Source organism: Tachyglossus aculeatus, chromosome 24 (genome assembly GCF_015852505.1).
Source record: "Tachyglossus aculeatus isolate mTacAcu1 chromosome 24, mTacAcu1.pri, whole genome shotgun sequence".
Taxonomy (NCBI): domain Eukaryota; kingdom Metazoa; phylum Chordata; class Mammalia; order Monotremata; family Tachyglossidae; genus Tachyglossus; species Tachyglossus aculeatus.
In genome coordinates this window covers 5,786,431-5,793,154 of record NC_052089.1, presented here as the reverse complement: position 1 = coordinate 5,793,154, position 6,724 = coordinate 5,786,431, and positions in this window count along the sequence as shown.

Below are 6,724 nucleotides of genomic sequence, written 5' to 3'. Positions count from 1 at the left end.
CCTATCCACTCTCCCCTCTGCATCAACTTCTGCATCAACTGCCCTCCTTCTATCTCTCCTTGACGCTGCCAACCTCTTGCTCCACCCCACCTCGCCCACTCACCAAACTAGTCATACCCTCGACCTCATCATCTCCTACAGCTGCACTGTGTCCACCCTCACCAACTCTGAAATCCCTCTCTCTGATCATAATCTTCTCACCTGCCTCCTCACTCACACTCCTTTCCCCTGTAAATCCATATTACTCCCTCACAGAGCTCTCCACTCTCTTGACCCCAGCCATCTTTCTGAGGGCCTCACACCCCACCTCGCCTCCCTCTCCTCTCTACCCAATCTTGATGATCAGATTACTGCACTCAACTCTACTCTTTCTACTCAGCTAGATTCACTCACTACCCTTTCCCTTCGCCGCTCTCGTACCACTAACCCACAGCCCTGGATCACTGCCACTGTCTGCCTCCTTCACTCTTATGCTCGAGCTGCCGAACGCTGCTGGTGAAAGTCTAAACACCATGCCAACCTCGTTCACTTCAAGTTTATCCTTTCCTACCTTAACTCAGCCCTCTCTTCTGCCAGACAAAACTATTTCTCCTCCCTTATTGACACCCTCTCTTCTGCCAGACAAAACTATTTCTCCTCCCTTATTGACACCCATGCCCATCATCCCCATCAGCTCTTCCATACATTCAACTCCCTTCTCAGGCTCCCAGTTCCTCCCTCTCCTCCTTCCCTCACCCGCAACGATCTGGTCTCCTACTTCATTAATAAAATTAAATCCATCAGGTCCAACCTCCCCAATGTCACTCCCCACACCTTCTCCAACCCCCCAGCTCTCAACACTCTCTGCTACTTTCCCAGCAGTATCCTCAGAGGAGCTCTCCTCCCTCCTCTCAAGTGCTACTCCAGCCACCTGTGCTTCTGACCCCATTCCCTCCCATCTCATGAAATCTCTCGCTCCATCCCTTCTCCCCTCCTTAACTTCCATCTTCAACTGCTCACTCTCCACTGGTTCCTTCCCCTCTGCCGTCAAACATGTCCATGTCTCTCCCATCCTAAAAAAACCCTCTCTTGACCCCACCTCACCTTCTAGTTATTTCCCCATCTCCCTCCTACCATTCCTTTCCAAACTCCTTGAACGAGTTGTCTACACGCACTGCCTCGAATTCCTCAACACCAACTCCCTCCTCGACCCCCTCCATTCTGGCTTCTGTCCCCTACATTCCACAGAAACTGCCCTCTCAAAGGTCACCTGCTTGCCAAATCCAACGGCTCCTATTCTATCCTAATCCTCCTCGACCTCTCAGCTGCCTTCGACACTGTGGACCAACCCCTTCTCCTCAACATGCTATCCAACCTTGGCTTCACAGACTCCGTCCTCTCCTGGTTCTCCTCTTATCTCTACGGTCGTTCATTCTCAGTCTCTTTGGCAGGCTCCTCCTCCCCCTCCCACCCCCTTAATGTACGGGTTCCTCAAGGTTCAGTTCTTGGTCCCCTTCTGTTCTCGATCTACACTCACTCACTTGGTGACCTCATTTGCTCCCACGGCTTCACCAAAATCTACATCTCTGCCCCTGCTCTCTCTCCCTGCCTTCAGGCTCGCATCTCCTCCTGCCTTCAGGACATCTCCATCTGGATGTCTGCTCGCCACTTAAAACTCAACATGTCCAAGACTGAACTCCTTGTCTTCCCTCCCAAACCCTGCCCTCTCCCTCACTTTCCCATCACTGTTGAAGGCATTACCATCCTTCCCGTCTCACAAGCCCGCAACCCTGGTGTCATCCTCGACTCCGCTCTCTCGTTCACCCCTCACATCCAAGCCGTCACCAAAACCTGCCGGTCTCACCTCTGCAATATTGCCAAGATCTGCCCTTTCCTCTCCATCCAAACCGCTACCCTCCTCATTCAAGCTCTCATCGTATCCTGTCTGGACTACTGTATCAGCCTCCTCTCCGATCTCCTATCCTTCTGTGACTTCCCACTTCAATCCATACTTCATGCCACTGCCCGGATTGTCTTTGTCCAGAAATGCTCTGGGCATATTACTCCCCTCCTCAAAAATCTCCAGTGGCTACCAATCAATCTGCACATCAGGCAGAAACTCCTCACCCTGGGCTTCAAGGTTCTCCATCACCTCGCCCCCTCCTACCTCACCTCCCTTTTTTCCTTCTACAGCCCAGCCCACACCCTCTACTCCTCTGCCGCTAACCTACTCACTGTGTCTCATTCTCACCTGTCCCGCCGTCGACCCCTGGCCCATGTCCTCCCTCTGGCCTGGAATGTCCTCCCTCTGCATATCCACCAAGCTAGCTCTCTTCCTCCCTTCAAAGCCCTACTGAGAGCTCACCTCCTCCAGGAGACCTTCCCAGACTGAGCCCCATCCTTCCTCTCCCCCTCCTCCCCCTCCCCATCCCCCCGCCTTACCTCCTTCCCCTCCCCACAGCACCTGTATATATGTATATATATTTGTACATATTTATTACTCTATTTATTTTACTTGTACATATCTATTCTATTTATTTTATTTTGTTGCTATTGTTATTGTTATTATATTGCCAACTTGTACTTCCCAAGCTCTTAGTACAGTGTTCTGCACACAGTAAGCGCTCAATAAATATGACTGATTGATTGATTGATTGATTGAATGTTAATATGCTTGGTTTTGTTTTCTGTTTGTACCCACTGTTGGGTAGGGACTGTCTCTATATGTTGCCAACTTGTACTTCCCAAGTGCTTAGTACAGTGCTCTGCACACAGTAAGCACTCAATTAATACGATTGATTGATTGATTGATCAAGTACTCACTTGACTCCATACCCCTCAAACCCTTTGCAACTCACCCCAGCCCACAGCACTTATGCATTAATCCTTATACTCACTGATTTACCCTATCTGTAATTTATTTTAATGTCTGTCTCCCCCTGTAGACAGACTGTAAGCTCCTTGTGGGCAGGGATCACCTCTACCAACTCTATTGTATTGTACTTTCCCCAGAGTTTACTTCAGTAAACCCTGGAAGTGTAAGTGTTACAGTTGTAAATTGTACAACTTGTACACTTGTTACAGAAGCAGCGTGGCTCAGTGGAAAGAGGCTTTGGAGTCAGAGGTCATGGGTTCAAATCCCGACTCTGCCAATTAAGTCACTTAACTTCTCTGTGCCTCAGTTCCCTCATCTGTAAAATGGGGATTAAGACTGCGAGCCCCCCGTGGGACAACCTGATCACCTTGTAACCTCCCCAGTGCTTAGAACAGTACTTTGCACATAGTAAGCACTTACTAAATGCCATTATTATTATTATTACAGTAAGTGCTCCTCCTCCCCATTGCCCCCACTCCCCCCTCTGCCCTGCCCCCTTCCCCTCCCCACAGCACTTGTGCACATTTGTACATATTTTTAGTCTTTATTTTATTAATAATGTGTATATATCTATAATTCTATTTATCTATTTTGATGGTATTGACACCTGTCTACTTGTTTTGTTGTCTGTCTCCCCTTTCTAGACTGTGAGCCCATTGTTGGGTAGGGACTGTTTCTATCTGTTGCTGAATTGTACTTTCTAAGTGCTTAGTACAGTGCTCTGCACACAGTAAGTGCTCAATAAATACGATTGAATGAATGAATGAAGTGCTCAGAAAATACCATTGATTGTGGACTCACTCTGAACCCTATTGTTCTCAATCAAGAAGCAGCATGACCTAGTAGATAAAGCACAGGCATGGGAGTTAGGTAGGGACTGTCTCTATATGTTGCCGACTTGTACTTCCTAAGTGCTTAGTACAGTGTTCTGCATACAGTAAGCACTCAATAAATATGATTGAATTAATGAATGGGAGTCAGAAAGACCTGAGTTCTAATCCTGACTCCGCCACTTGTCTGTTGTGCAACCTTTGGTAAGGCCCTTTACTTCTTTGTACCTCAGCTACCTTATTTGTAAAATAGGGATTAAGACTGTGAGCCCCATGTGGGACACAAACTGTATCCAACCTATCTTGTGTCTACTCTAGTGCCTGGAACTTAGTAAGCTAAGTGCTCAAGTGCAAGACAGAGAATATGCAGATGTAAACGGTTTTACGAGTGATACCTGAGATTTAGGACAATCAGCCCAAGTTGATAATAGGTAGGTATTTAGCTTATTTATTCAGAAGTAGGATTAATAGATGCTCACACTCCAAGCAGCAGAAGGAGACCCAAAAGCTCTGTGAAGCACTGGTTGGTCCATGATGAGTCTCAATACAAAGATGAACAGCACATTTTTATAAGTTGTGCTGGTTTAGTCTAAAGCATAGTTAGGGTGGGAGCTTTGTACGCAAGACAAAATTTTCCCACAGTCCAGATGTTTGGGTTTGTGGGCTAAATGTATGCTTGGCTCAGTGCCTGTATTTATGCAGTTCTTTGTCGTTACTGTGGGTGATTTCAGGTGTTTGTCCAAGGCAACTCACCAAGGTTGGAAGTTTCCCAGGGGTTAAGTGGGGGGCAGCACCGCATGGCAGTCTGAGTGTTAGGTTTCACCAGGGCTCTCTAGGGCTTCCTCATCCTACTCTGGCCACCTTGCATAGACCACAGCAGGCTAGGGTATATTTGAGGTAGCAGAAGTCAGTCAAGATTCCTGCTGATAATGGTCAGCTGCTCCAGGGCAAGAACAGAGGAAGGAAACATTGTGGGGATGATCCTTGGCTGGAGATCAGGGAGGTACAGGGGTATGAGGAAACTGAGGTCAGCAGTTAGGGGTGCACTGAGGGCCTGGAGTTTAGCATCAAGGGAAGAGGGGAATGTGAGGATGTCCAGATGATGCATAATAGCATGGAAAAGGGTCCAGAATTCCTGTAAGAAGAACTGCCTTCTGACTGTCTGGACAACTCATCCACAGCCCATCACTCCCAAAATGGTCCTCTATATTTCTACCAAGACTCCATTGCCAATGTGGAGTGGGCACCTAGGGGCTAGAGTGGTGAAGTCCCCAATTTAGGTTCAGGGTAGATGGTGAGAACCAGAGTAAGAAGGAGAGAAAGTCACTCATGAGAGAAATCACCACTGGTTTTAAAGCACTTGAACAACTTTGTCCCCTCCTACCTCACTTAGCTGCTCTCCAACTACAACCCAGCCCACACCCTTCGCTCCTCTGGTGCTAACCTTCTCACTGGACCTCAATCTCGTCTATCTCGCCACCGACCTCTCACCCACATCCTACCTCTGGCCTGAAATATCCTCCCTCCTCATATTCATTCATTCATTCAATTGTATTTATTGAGTGCTTATTGTGTGCAGAGCACTGTACTAAGCGTCCGAGAGGTACAAATCGGCAACATATAGAGATGGCCCCTACCCAACAACAGGCTCATATCAGACAGATAACTGCTTTCCCCCAATTCAAAGCCTTCCATGACTGAGCCCTCCTCTCCTCTTCTCCAACTCCTTTAAGCGCCACTCCCCATGGTACATATGTATGCACCTGAAATTTATTTCTTTATCTGTTTATTTATATTAATGTCTATCTCCCTCTCTAGACTGTGAGCTCATTGTGGGCAGGGAATGCATTTAATGTTATAGTGTATCCTCCCAAGCGCTTAGTACAGTGCTTTGCACATAGTAAGCACTCAATATGATTATCATTAACAATAATGATAATAAACTCTGAATTTAAGAGGCTAGACCAGGAAGGGGCAGTAGAGATACAGTTTGGTAGCAGTATGGCCTAGCAGAAAGAGCACAAGCCTGGGAGTCAGAGGACCTGAGTTCTAATCCCAGCTCTGCCACTTGTCTGCTGTGTGACCTTGGGCAAGTCACTTAACTTCTCTGTGCCTCGGTTCCCTCATCTGCAAAATGGGGATTCAATACTGATTCAATACCTGTTCGACCTTGTACTCAGACTGCGAGCCCCATGTGGAACCTAATCCATTCAGTTGTATTTATTGAGCGCTTACTGTGTGTAAAGCACTGCACTAAGCACTTAGTACTGTACTCTTTTATCTACCCCAGTACTTAGTACATTTCTTGGCAAATAGTAAGTACTTTACAAATGATACAATTATTAATTATTGTTATTATCACTAGAGGGCAGTAGCTAGTAGCTGTAGCAGGTGAAAGAGGCAGATGAGGTGGGATTTGAAAGCAAGAAAGGTGAGAGATGAAGATGAGATGGTCTGGGAGTGAAGCAGAAATTCATATGATGAAGGATCTTATCATCATCATCATCAGTGGTAATTATTGAGTGGTTACTATGTGAAGAGGCACCATACTAAGCACTTGGGAAAGTACAATTCCCTGCCCATAATGATCGTGTCTTATGCTGTCAACTCGTTTTCGACCCATAGTGATAATAATAGTAATTAATAATTATGGTATTTGTTAAGCACTTATTGTGTGCCAAGCACTGTTCTATGCGCTGGGGTAGATACAAGGTCATCAGGTTGTCCCACGTGGGGCTCACAGTCTCAATCGCCATTTTACAGATGAGGTAACTGAGGCCCAGAGAAGTTAAGTGACTTGCCCAAGGTCACACAGCAGACAATTGGTGGAGGAGGGGTCTCTCCTTGAACTCCCCACCTCCCTCTGCAATCGTTCTGGTATCGTATCCATAGAGTTTTCTTGGTAAAAATATGGAAGTGGTTTACCACTGCCTCCTTCAGTGCAGTAAACTTGAATCTTGGCCCTAGATTCTCTCCCATGCCACTGCTGCCCAGCACAGGTGAGTTTTGACTTGTAGTAGATTGCCTTCCACTTGCTAGC